Genomic DNA, 14,125 nt, shown 5'->3' on the forward strand with positions numbered 1-14,125 from the left:
CCTCCTCCCTATTTCAGCCAAATATGGGCAACTATGTACTTATTGGTCAAGTTCAATTTCATGGGCAGATCTCTCGTTTAGAATGTAAGACTCTCAGCCAATGAGGAGGAGGGTCAGTGGTGGGAGGGGATGTTTTGCTAGGGATTAAAGGTGCTGTCCTGCCCCAGGAGGCGCTTCCTCTCTTCGATTGCTGCTTGAAGGGTGGGATGCCCTTCTCTCAAGAATGTACAATAAACTTTGCTTTTCTATAGAGCTCTCTCCAGCTTTTTTTATTAAATGGTGACCCCTCACCATTTCCGTACCACACAGTAATAATATCAATACCAAACACATGCACACCTAATGGAATAGCTTTTAAATGCTTAAGGGAAAAGTTAAATGGTTATAGAAGCAAATAAAGACTAAAAAAACTTAAGAAGTTTTATTAAACTAAAATGGGGGAACTTCAACTTTCCTCTCTCAGAACTAGATAAATTTAACCAAAAAAATAAACAAGAAAGAAGTTAAAAAGACAATTTTAGAAAAGTTAGAGATAATAGACCTATGAAGAAAATTAAATGGGAATAGAAAGGAATGTTTGTAGATATTTTTTCAGCAGCACCTAGACCATGTTTTAGGACATAAAAATCTCACAATCAAATGCAGAAAAGCAGAACTAGACTAAATTCAGAACACATTACAATAAAAATTATGTTCAAAAAGGACAGTGGGAACAAAGATTTAAAATTAATTAGAAACTAAATAACCTAATCTGAAAAATAAGTGGATTAAGGAACAAATCATAGAAACAATAATTTTTTTTAAAAAAGAGAATGACAATAAGACAACATATCAAAATTTATGGGATGCAATTAAAGAAGTAGAGGAAAATTTGTATCTCTAAACACTTGTATCAATAAAATAGAGAAAGAGAAAATCAATGAATTGTGCTAGCAGTAAAAAGACTAGAAAAATAACAAATATAAAATCCCAAATTAAACACCAAATTAGAAATCCTGGAAACTAAAGAAGAGATTAATGAAACTGAAAGTAAAAAGGCCATTAAAATAATAAATAAAATAAAACTAGGAGGCTTGTGAAAAAACCAATAAAATAAATTTGTAGGTTAATTTGATTTTTAAGAAGAAAATCAAATTAGCAGTATCAAAAATGAAAAGGATGAATTAATCATCAATGAGGATGAAGTTAGAGCAATTATTAGGAGCTATTTTTATTGGTAATAAAATGGCAATAAATCTAACAATCTTAGTGAAATGAAAGAACATTTACAAAAAATATAAATTGCCCATATTAACAAAAGAGAAAATAAAACAAATAAATAAAATACTTAAATAAAACTATCTTAGAAAAAAGAAATTGAACAAGCCATAAATGAGTTCCCTATGCAAAAAATCACCAGGATAAAATGGAATCACAATTAGATTCTATCAAACATCCAAAGAACAATTAATTCAAATACTACATAAACTATTCAGAAAAAATAAGCAAAGGAGTCCTACCAAATTCTTTTTATGACACAAACATGGTAATGATACCCTAACAGGAAAAGCAAATACAAAGAAAGAAAACTATACACCAATTTCTCTAATGAATATTGATGTAAAAGACTTTTAAAATATTAGAAAGGAGATTACAGCAGTATGGCACAAAGATCATGCACTATGATCAGATAGGATTTATGTCAATAATGTAAAGATTGATTCAATATTAGGAAAACTATCAGCATAATGGATTATATCAATAACAAAAACAACAAAAATTATATGAATTCTTGAATAGATGCAGAAAAAGCTTTTAACAAAATATAATACACATTTCATTCCTATCAAAACACTAGAAAGCATACAATATATTATTTACAAGAAGCATTCGTGAACAAAGAGACATGCAGAGAGTAAAGGCAAAAGGCTGGAAGAGAATCATTTATGCTTCAGTTTCTCTAAAATAAGTATATCTAAAACCATCAGCAAACGTTATTTGTAATAGAAATAACTAGAATTCTTCCCACTACAATCATGAGTAAAGCAAGGATACCCATTATCACCACTATTCAATGTGGTGCTGGAAATGCTAGCTATAGTCATAAAAAAAGGGGAAAAAATTAAAGGAATTAAAACAGGGAATGAAGAAACAAAAGTGTCATTCTTTGCAGATGAGAAGATGATATATGTAGAGAATCCTAGAGCATCAATTAAAAAACTAGTTGAAGTAATTAACAAATTCAAAGGAGTTAGAGGATATAAAATAAACCTGTATAAATCATCATCATTTCTATAAATTACCAATAAAATCCAACAGCAAAAGATAGAAAAATAAATTACATTTAAAATAACTGTAGACAATATAAATCTACCTGTCAAGAAAAACCTGGGAATTATATGAATACAATAACAAAACACTTTTTACACAAATAAAGTCAGAATAAGCAATTAGGAAAATATTGATTTTTCATATGTAGGGCAAGCCAATATGATAAAAATGACAATTCTATCTCAATTTATTTATTTGATGCCAAAGCAATCAAACTACAAAGAATTATTTTATAGAACTAGAATCTTGAACAAAAAGGTCAAGAATATCAAGGCAATCAATGAAAAAAATAATAATAAAGAAGGTGAAGAAAGGTGACCTAGCAGTACTAGATCTCAAACTGTATTACAAAATAATAACCATCAAAAAAATCTGGTACTGGCTAAGAAATAGAGTGCTGGATGAGGGGGATCAATTAGGTATATAATACATAGTAGTGAATGACCATAGTAATCTAGTGTTTAATAAATGCAAGTTTGGGGAACACTCTGACAAAAATACCTGGGAAAACTGGGAAGCAGGTTTACAGAAACTAAATATAGATCAATATCTCATACCCATATACCAAGATAAGGTGAAAATGGGTACATGATTTAGCTATAAAGGATGATATAAACAAATTTAAAAAAACATGGAGTAGTTTATCTATCAGATCTATGGATAGGGGAAGAGGCAGCATTGTTGTTCAATTGATCAGTTATTTCCAATTCTTCATGACCCCATGAATAGCAGAACACTAGGGTCTTTAATCCTTACCTGTCTTTCAAAGTCTATCCAAAATCATTTTCATTTCCTCTATGACTATCTATTCATCTCATCCTCTGCCATCCTCTTCTTGTTTTGCCTTCAATCTTTCCCAATATCAAGGTCTTTTCCAAAAAGTACTGTTTTGTTATTATGTGGCCAAAGAATTTAAGCTTTAACTTCATTATTTGTGCTTCCAATAAGAAATCTGTATTAATCCTGCTAAGTACTGACTGATTTAATCTTCTTGCTGCCCATGGGATTCTCAAGTCTTCTCCAGCATCACAATGTAAGAAGTGTTGATTCAGCTCATCTTTCCTTATTGTCAAACTCTCACAGTCATACATTACTATTGGAAAAACCATAAATTTGACCATGTGGATCTTTGTCAGCAAGGTAATATGTCTGTTTTTTAGTATGCTGCTAAATTTGCCCTAGCTTTTCTTCCAAGGAGCAAGCATCTTTTAATTGCATTGCTACATTAACTACTTACAACAATCTTCAAATCTAAGGAAATAAACTGACACTGTCTTCATTTCTATAGAGCAACTTGGGATGTGAAATTAATAATTTTGATTACATTAAATTAAAAAGATTTTGCACAAACAAACCTCATGCAGTCAAGATAAGAAGAAAAGCAGAAAACTTCCTGGGTGGGGGGAAGAGAAGAATTTTCCAGCAAGTTTTTCTAATAAAGACCTCATTTTTCAAAAATAAGTCCAATTTACAAGACTAAAAGTCATTCATTAATTGATAAATGGTCAAAGAATATGAACAAGCAGTTTTTAGAGAATGAAATCAAATCTATCAATAGTAATGTGAAACATATCCTGAATCACTATTAGAGAAATACAAATTAAAAATACCTATAAGGTACTATCTCATACCCATCAGATTGGCTAATATGACAGAAAAGGAAAATGACAAATATTAGAGGAGATATGGGAAAATTGGGACTCTGATGACTGTTCATAAAATTGTGATCATAAAATTGATCAACACATTCTGGAGAGCAATTTGGAGGAGAGGAGAAAAGAGGGAAAGAGAGGACAGAGGAGGGCAGGGGAGGAGAGGGAAAGGAAGCATTTATATGGTTTTCAGATTCAAATTGATTTCTGATTGCTGTTTATTAATGAGGGGAGCTGGACTGCAAGATTTATGGTCAGGACTTATAAACATACAGATGCATGTACACATATACACATACAACATATACCAGGCAAGAGTCCTGGATCTCTCCCAAAAGAAAGTTCCCCACACAGTCTCCAGCATAGCAAGCTAAGGTTAGGGACATGATATAGACTTCCATCTCCTCTCAGGTAGGCTTCAACAATCTGAAGTAGAATCGTCATCTTCCATTTTTTCTCTTGAAGCTAGAAACCAAAGTGAGTGCAGAACTGAAAAGACTGCCACTCTCCCACTGTCACCAACTTCACCCTAAATGTGATGCAGATCTCCACCAGTAAGGAGAAAGTCTAATCTCAGTGGTACTTAGAATTGGGGTTACATATTTATTATGCTTACTCTGTGCTAGGCACTGTAAAGAATGAGGGAAGACAACACAAATACTTTAGGGACCTGAAATGCTGGGGATAGGAGGAGTGGAGTAGAGCAAAAGGGATAGAAAATTAGTCAGAAGCTGAGCCAAGTTAGAAGTGAGCATGACTGAAATGTGGTTTATGGCTTCCTCAAATGGAGACTTCATGGAGGAACTCACAAATTGGAACTTCTGTTCTATTAATAGTGGGATAGGGGTGAAGTGGGAACAATAACACAAAGACCAAGCTACACACACACACAAAACCTGAAAATATGCAGTTAAAAAAAAAAAAAGAAAAAGTTGGACAAATAATTACATTTGTTCATTTTTTTCAAAATTCTATCAAGGACCTTAGATAATGGTTGTTGTAGTTGCTGTTTGTCCTTCATTCTTGAGGAGGACCATGACATCAGAAGGGTAATGCCATGACATGCAAGTGAATTGAATTTAAGTGAGAGTAACTGTGCAAAATTACTAGCCTTGCTTTCTCATGCAGAGCCATCCGGATGCATTGGCAAAAAATAGATCAGGACAACTAGAGATAGGTATCCAGTTACATTAGTAACCGCTTTAAGATCTGGAAAGTGTTTCACGTGCTATTTCATGTGATCCTCACAATAACCTCATGAAATAGATACTATTCATATCCCCATTTAACAGATAAAGAAACTGAGGCTGTGACAGGTTAAGTGACTTATCCAGGATCATATACCTATATAATCAGGACCTAAGGTAGGGTTCAGACTGAATTCTTCCTGATCCATGTTCCACACTTCATCCCTCATCACTATATCCACTCTAGCTCCACTTAGATACTATATGTCTATTAGATCCAGACTTGTTCTCTAAAGCACAGTCTCATGAATCCATTGGGAAAAATGCTCTGATCATTTGAAAATGAGAGTGAACCAGAGAAAGAGATGAGATATTAAACAGTGACAAGAGAAAATCTGGCATGGTATCACATGGAATGGGACAGATAGATGTACAAATAGCAACAGACTATTTTCCCAGGATATATAAGCCAGGAAATTGAGCCTGAGCATCAAAGACCTAGACCCCAGAATATTTAAGTTAAACCTCATAGATCACTTAGTCATATCTTAAGTGGTTAGATTCCTTAGATTCCTCATGTTCAGCTTCATGTCATGCTTAAGTTTCATTTGTACATGTAATCTCCACAAGATTTCCAACACAAAGAATAGCCTGCTCTATTGGAAGATTAATTGCTATACTTTCAGAATTTATTTTTAAAGTGGATTTTCCTTAATATCCTTTACTACATTGTTGAATTTTGGCTAAAAATTTGATTTAATTTTAATAAATATGTATTTGTGCTCTAGAACATGTGGGTTTTTTGCCTTATTAGTTTTACTATGGCCTTTGACCAATTGCAAATAAATTTTTATTTGAATATGTATTTAAAAGTATTGTATGTATGTCTGCAACTAGAAACATAAGAAGTCTAAAACTTTTTGCATTTATAAATAAGCTTTGAGTCACATACTATTGTGTGTTGTAACAGAAACACCCTTCTCAATTGATGAGTTGTATCTCAACTGGTTTTGCTGTTACAAAATTGTAAAATATAATGGTTTTTTGGTTGTCATGTCTGACTCTTCATGAGCCCATTTGGATTTTATTTTGGTTGTTTTGCTAAGATATTGGAATAGTTTGCCATTTCCTTTTCCAGCTCGTTTCAAAGGTTAGAAAACTGAGACAAACAGTGAAAAATGATTTGTGCACTCACACAACTAGTTTCTGAATGAAGGGTTTTAGATGTCACATAAAACAGACCTAGAATTGGAAAGGACCTGAGAGAGCTCCTAATACCAATCTCTCATGATACAAGAAGAAACTGCGGCCAATAGACACTAATTAACTTGTACAAGATCACATACATAGTAATTAGCAGAGCAAGTATTTGAAGTTAGCCCTGTATTCTTTCCACTATACTGTGCTCCCTCTCTAAGTCCTCGAGAGGCAGGGAACAGGGGGAGTTGGCTTTCAGACCTATTGTCTCCCTCCTGATTACCTTCTACAAGACACATCCACCAAAAACTGTCTGTCCCCATTTAACTTGACATAGAACTCCTGGCAACCTGCTCACAATGCCTCTGAAAGTGAGCTCAATAACATTATTATATAATTTCTGTCCTCTTCAATTTCATTTTCTTTGATTCAGTTCTTTTCCTTTAAGTACCTTCTTTCCCTTAGCCTCCACTCTGACTTACTGTCTCTGCTTCAAATCAATATTTAATCATCCAAATAATTCCTTAACCTTTTGTCCCCCATTCTCTATGAGGATCTTTTCTCTCACAACACTACCAGAACCCCAAACTTGCCTTGTCCCCTCACCCTCCAGTTTCACTGCTATGACTTGTCATGACAATCTCTTTGGTCATTGAGTGCCTGATGACTGGATCTCATCTCTGAGAATCAAAACCCTCATTTCATATCCATTTTTAGCCCTGTCTTTTCCCTCGAGACCCTTTGCTTTCCTCACTGTCTATTAGCAGAGATTAACAAAAATCCCTTTTTTCCTCCTAGTTTAACTGACAGCTGGATGATGAAGTTGTTTCCCTTCTGGCTAAAGAAAAGAGGAGAAAGACACAGACATAGGAGAAATTTGTCCCTCCTTAATCTAGCTGCTAGTTAAAAAGTAGCCAGCATCTAAACTTTTGCTCCTTAATAGTTACTTTTGAATTATTATGCCATTATATTTATTTTTCAAAATGATAGTATCAAAATATTATCCAACAAGATAATATTTGTAAAGCTCTTAGCACAGTGCCTTGCCCATATTAAGTAGAAACTTAACAAATTTTTGTTCTCTCCTCTCATTATATATGTGTATGTCAATAGATACAGGTAAGTGTTTGTATATATACAGACATATTCATATATGTAAAGGAATAGCAAATTACTTCACTTCATTGGAGTTAAAGTATACATCTGAGGTTGCACAAGGCATTTTTCCTTAAAGAGAGAGTACATCTTTTTTTTTTTTTTTTTCCTTTTGCAAAAGTTGGCATAGGAGGAGACCTGGAGTCAGTGGACTAGAGAAACATGAAGAAGCATCATCAACCCCTAGATTTAATAGGAGAATACGCTGAGGCTACATATTGCTATTATAGCCAAGACTATAATTATTATGCCTTATGATCAAGTGCTCTAGCATTTCTTGGAGTTAAGAAGACTCCTCAGGTACTGTCTGTGTGATCCTGGACAAGGCATTTAACCTCTCTTAAGTCTCATCTTAAACCTGGAGAGATGGGGGTTTGGCATAAAGCTCCTTTTATCAGATTGAGCGAAAGATCAAATGAGATAATGTTTATTAAAAAAAAAACTTTTAAAGCTTTAGTTCTAGCTGCATATTTGTGTGTATGTTTGTGTATAGAGAGAGAAAGAGAAAGAGAAACAGAATCAGATAGAGAAAGTGAGAAAGAGACAGAGAGAGAAAAAATAAAAAAGAGAGAGAGAGAGAAAAAGAGAGAAAGACAGAGACAGAGAAAGGAACAGAGATAGAAAGAGGGAGGGAGGGGAAGAGTAACAAGAAGAGAGAGAGGAAAGAAAGGGGAGAAAGAAAGCCAGAGAAGGGAGGGAGGAAGGGAGACAGAGAGAGAGAGACAGAGACAGAGACAGAGAGATAGATGGGGAGGGGGAGAAAAAAGAGGAAAGAGAGAAAAAGGGAGAGACAGAGAGCTATTATTGTTATGGATGTGGGAGGTGAATGGGACTCAGTGCAAATTTCTTTTACAGGTGAGACCACATCTTCTACATTCAATTGTTTTTCTTTGGGGAGTGGGAGCTTATACTTTACATGTGAAAGATCATCCTAGGGATTAATTATTTTGGAAAAGGTTATTCTTCTAAAAATATTTTCTATATAGCTATTTGAATTTCTAGATTCTACTGAAATCACTAGGAACATCCTGCTGCCGCCACCACACCCAGACATACATAGACTGAAGAAGAGTTGGCACTAAGTATGTCTCAAGAAAGAGGCTACCTCAAAGAGATCAAAGCCTATTTGCTTCACTCTTTATGGTTCACTGAAAGGGAAGCTCTTCCTGGCTGAGGAGCCAGTCTTCTTTGGCACAGTTCATTCTATCTTTCATCACAAAGATCAAGGAACCAAAGAGGAACCTGAGAATATATTTCGCCAGAATTTGCCTGAGCTCAAGCCCAGCTCCATGGGAAATGCTCCAATTCAACCCCTCACATTGCTTTTGTCATACCTAATGGATGAGTGAATTAGTAATCTACTAAAGACAGCCCCATAGAGCAGGGGCAGCAGAGAGAACTGAAAGGGATCTCAATATTGCTTTCTTTGGAAGAATAATCCCTAACTGTGTGAACAGTGTCAACACAAAGTTTCCAGCATTTGAGGAATTTAATTCTAAGGTATTGTTCTTGAACTTATTTACTCAAAATATATTCACTAACCTCCTATAATTTCTTCATCTATCAGTGGAAATTCATTACAAAGATTTTCCATAAGCTTACTCCTCTTCCAAACTAAATTACATCTGGGTGATGTAGCACAATAAGATGTATGGCACCGGAACCTTACCAAAGCAAACAGGTGAAATGAAGTGTAACCGTCCTTTGTGTAAGGTCAGAGCAAGAACTACCAGGCACTGTTGCACTGGAGCAGATTACTCTGGTTATGGTTAGCACACTCACCATCTGCCCCATTCTTTACCTATTGCTTTTGAGGATAAAAATAGCTCATATAAACAAAGTACTCGAAGATAACCTTTATGATACATTACCCAAGTCGATTGCCTTACAGATCCATCTCAACTAAGGATTTATGGTAAGCTAAAAGCCAAGCACATGGGTTTTATTTATTTTATATATAGCTAGAGAGCAGCCTTTTATACTTCTAAGAGTCCCTCAGCCTTTAAACAGTAATTTTTGGTTTCTATTTAGAAGATAGATAGATAGATAGATAGATAGATAGATAGATAGATAGATAGATAGATAGAAAGAAAGATAGATGAGTTAGTGAGGGAGTGAGTTAGAGTATTTGTTAAGACCTTTCTTTCATGCAATAAAACTACATATAAGGGAGATCTGGAAAGAGAGGGAAGAGAGGAAGAGATATGCTGAAGCATGATTAAAAGATTTCCAAAAAATAAGGTGGGACCTAGCAAAATAAACTGAAAGCTCGTCCATAGAAGCCCAGGGAGGTTCCAGGGAGAAATCCAGAGGTATCTATAGTGTCAGAGAGTAAAAAGCATAGCAGCCTCTTAACAGGACAAATCCTCAGAAAGCTTTTCAAGTTTAGCAGTCTCCTCAGTTACCTCTTCTTTCATGATCTCATTACATTAACTCTTTTTTTTTTTTTTTCCTTTCTGAGACTGGGGTTAAGTGACTTGCCCAGGGTCACATAACTAGGAAGTGTTAAGTGTCTGAGATACATTAAGTCTTAAAGACCCCAGCATCCAATTGGGAACAGTTAGGTCCCCCAATTCTGTCATTTGTGCTAGAAACCTAGGCAAGTGAACCATGAATAGCTAAGAAGTGTTGAGATCCAGCCCCCAGGAAAACAACCAGCAGAAGAGAGAGGGAGAAAATGAATAATAGGAGAAAATAAGGTGGGAAAAGATCTAAATTACCAAAGAAGAAAACTCAAAGACTTTCAACATAAACAGATAAACCAGTAGGGAAAACATTAACAACAGAAGGAAATGTGACTTCTAGATCTAGTAAAAATCAGGCATCTATGAATAAGTACTGCAAAACAAAAATATTATACACTATTTGATGACAGAGGGCTCTGTGAAATTTGAGAAAATAAGACCCCAAACTGCTGTTCCAGAGTTATTTAAAATAGAAATAAGAATTATGAGAGCACAATTTATGATCTGAAAAAAAAACAGAATAGAAAAAAATTGAACTTTTGATGGCAAAGAAACAAAAGAACATGCAAATACTTAACAGTAAAGGACAATCTAGAAGAGAAGCAAAAATAACTTTAAAAAGTGTTCTCTCTGTTTTTCTCTTCTCTCTCTCTCTCTCTCTCTCTCTCTCTCTCTCTCTCTCTCTCTCTCTCTCTCTCTCTCTCTCTCTCTCTCTCTCTCTCTCTCTTTCTTTTTCTTTGTCTCTGTCTCTCTGTCTGTCCCCCTTTGTCTCTGTCTGTATCTGTATCTCTCCCAAAACAAAACATATTTTTCTTGAAGAGGGAATGTATAAAAACAGCCTAAAAATTATAAGTCTCCAAGAAGAACATGACATGTCAAAAAAACTGAACATCAGAATATAAGAATAAAGAAAACTGCCTGAAAGAAAATGAAATACCGATTGAAAGGATTCTTAGATTGCCTTTAGAAAAGAAAAGGAAAAAACTCAACACTACAAACTCCAAGAAATTAAATATAACAAGTAATTCAGTAATGCAGTTCTGCAATTAATCAGAAGACCTTCAAATACAAAGAAAAAGAAATTTGAATAACACAAGACTATTCTTCATCCACCAGATAATACAGAAGGAAATGGAATAATGCATTCTAAAGAGCAATGGAGTTCAGGATACAACCCCATGTGAACCTACCTTGCATAGTCAAGTTTAACCATAGAGGAAAAAAGATGGACTTTCAATATTAAAAATGCATTTAAAATATTCCCAAAAAGAAAATCAGATTCAAAGAGATTATTTATTTCACACTCTAAACAAGAGAAATATAAGTGAGTTAAATCAGCAGCCAAGAACATCAACAGCAACAGAATGATAGCAGACAGAACAATAAGAGCTTTCTTTCTAAATGTATGTGAGGAAATGGGTGTATAGGATGTTCAAAGAAAGCTAATACTTTTGGTGTGAGAACTTGCTGAATGGTTTTCAGGGCTATTCAGCTATATCTGGTGTTCATCTTTCACCCAACTCTCACCTGTAGCTCCAGTAAAACTGCCTCATCAGATGGACTAAGAATAACACACAGACCTCCAGCTTTTTGGTGTGATAGGAGATGTCTACTCCAATCATGTGAAGAGATCTTCAGGTGGAATATGCAGCTAAGGACAATTTGTGTCGATGGCCATGAAAGCTGCTGAAGCAGGTGCTATGAGCACTTAGGGCTTAGTCAGGTGTTTTAGATGCATCCTGAGCCATAACCAGGATACTTGTTTTTTGCTTTGCTATTGATTCTAGAGAGAGTGGAATTGATGACTTTGTGCAACTCTGCCTCATTTAAATCTAATTCACTCACAAGTCATGATATCACTCTGTGATGTCACTGGTCATTTTCCTCAGAAAGGATTGAAGAGCAACAACTAGCCAGCTTGGAGCATTTTGGACAGAGCCTTGCCCTACCTTGTGAACTCATGAATCTTTTTTTTTTTTTTTTTTTTTTAAATAGAACTTCATTATGAAATAGGAAAGTGTATGAAGATGGGAGGAGCAAAGGATAGAGAGGAATGTGTGATACTTGTCAAATCAAGAGCTAAAAATCCTGAGAGGAAGGTGACTCCTATTGTCTCAAAAAGAGAAGTGAATGGGTAAGGAGGAAGAAGAAAAGGGGGGGAGGAAGAAGTAGAGACCCTTTGGTGGTGGGAGAGAGTTTCACCAATGAATGGTCTTATGGATAAAGGGAGATGTTCAGTGAAGGGAGATAGGGATCTTGTGTTGGGGATTGACTGGGGAATTTAGTGATGAAAACATTATTTGCCTTACCTCAGAAAGGAGAGAGTTAAATCTACTAGGCCAACTAAAGAAATATAAGGGCACAGATTCAGGAAGGAAAATTTGAGGCAAAGGGAAAGATATATTAGTGGTGGGTTGCAAAACAGGGTGTGGGGGGTTAGGGGATGAGAGTGGTTCTGCCATAGGACACTATGTCTCTGTTATCCACCAGAACTGATGTTGTTCTGGCAATGAGGCCCAGTGGCAAAGGAGAATATGAAGAGCAAACTACATAAGTCAATAACAGAAACTTCCTAGAAGAGAAAGCTGAGAATGGAAATCTTGATTCCATAAGGAGTACACAAAGAGAGGAACTAGAACATTAGAGAAATGTTGAACCAGAGAGTGTACAGAGAGAAGAGATATGAATAATGAAGAAAAAAGTGGTACAAAAAAAAAGATTTGAAAACTAAGGAATAGGATTAGTTGAAGGAGAGAAGAGAGCTAGGGGAAGATTTACTTGACTAACTGAGAGGAAAAAGGAGGGGGGTGGGGAAGGATAAAATCCACAGAGAAAATTAAGAAAGAAAAAGTAATTATTAAACAAAACTGCAAAAGGAAAGGGAAAGAGGTTTCAGAGCTTGTTGTGCCACAGTTCTCTTTTAATGTCCTGACCCAGTTTCCCTAATTGTCCTATTCAGTTACTTGGCCTCAGATTATAACCATTTCCTCTTAATGTTAGGATAAAAAGGTCTTATGTATTAGAGTCTAAGGGGTTCTCAAACTACGGCCTGCAGGCCAGATGCAGCAGCTAAGGACATTTATGTGGCCCACAGGGTTATGGCAAATGGGCTGAGGGGCAGAGACAGAGTGTGAGTTTTTGTTTTTACTATAGTCCGGCCTCCCACAGTCTGAGGGACAGTGAACTGGCCTATTTAAAAAGTTTGAGGACCATTGTTAGACCTTAGGCTATAGTCATTCCCTCTTAATGTTTGATAGGATAAAGGTCTTTATCCATTTTAGACATCATTAGAATATCAGGAGCCTCTCCAGTACCTCCCTCCATTATGTCATCCCCATCCAGGTACCTCCACCATTATGTCACTGTTCTTGTTACCCTATAAAAGAGTCTTGTATCAGACATTCACTGCTGGATTCTTGGAAATGATAGTCTCATTCAGCCCTAGGCAACCATGGATCCATTTGGTTGGATCTCTCCCATTTAATAAATTATTAAATACTCTCTAATTTCTGTCTTGCTCAGTTTCTCTGGCATTACAAGGTGAGGCAAAAAGAGACAGTGGAAATAGGACCACTTTTAAAAAGATTAAAGCAACTGAAGAAACATAATGCTATGTTTACTACAGAAAGGGGGAAAATCATAACTTGAAAAAACCAGTAACAGACAAATGGAGAAAAATATAAATCAAACTCTCATAATGTTAAATATGAATGAATTAAACAATCCAAAGAAAGAGTGACAGATTAGATTTAAAAAACAAAACAAAACAAAAAAAAAAAAACACCTACAATCTGTTGCTTACAAGAAACACATTTAAAAGACAAAAACATACACAAAATAAAACTGCAGTGGTAGGGAAAAAAATGTACTATGCATCATGTGAATCCAAAAAAGCAGAAATTGCAATCATGTTTTCTCACAAAGGCAAAAACAAATGTTCAAAAAATAAAAAAAGAACAAAAACACTGATGATGGGAAAATATCTTAATGCTTTTCAATGTAGAAGTTGAAGAGGAAGTTTTCTACTTTGTTTAAAAAAAAAAAAAAAGCCATACTAAGCAGCAACCACTATCATTATAGTGAGACTGAGGGATATCAAGAGAGATTATAAGAGCCTCAGCAGAGGAGGAAGAAAGAAACTGGGCACAATCTAGCCAAA

The 14,125-nt window shown here is 35.3% G+C and overlaps 1 long non-coding RNA gene across 1 annotated transcript in view; it reads right to left on the reverse strand.

The window, feature by feature from the left end:
- LOC141543210 (uncharacterized) overlaps nt 1–11,725 on the reverse strand; it is a 129,885-nt gene extending 118,160 nt beyond the window's left edge. The window contains exon 1 of the long non-coding RNA XR_012482382.1: nt 11,494–11,725. This is a non-coding gene — a long non-coding RNA (uncharacterized LOC141543210). The remainder of the gene's footprint in view (nt 1–11,493) is intronic.
- Between the last annotated feature and the right edge of the window lie 2,400 nt (nt 11,726–14,125).

The sequence above is a fragment of the Sminthopsis crassicaudata genome, chromosome 1, assembly GCF_048593235.1.
Source record: "Sminthopsis crassicaudata isolate SCR6 chromosome 1, ASM4859323v1, whole genome shotgun sequence".
NCBI lineage: Eukaryota > Metazoa > Chordata > Mammalia > Dasyuromorphia > Dasyuridae > Sminthopsis > Sminthopsis crassicaudata.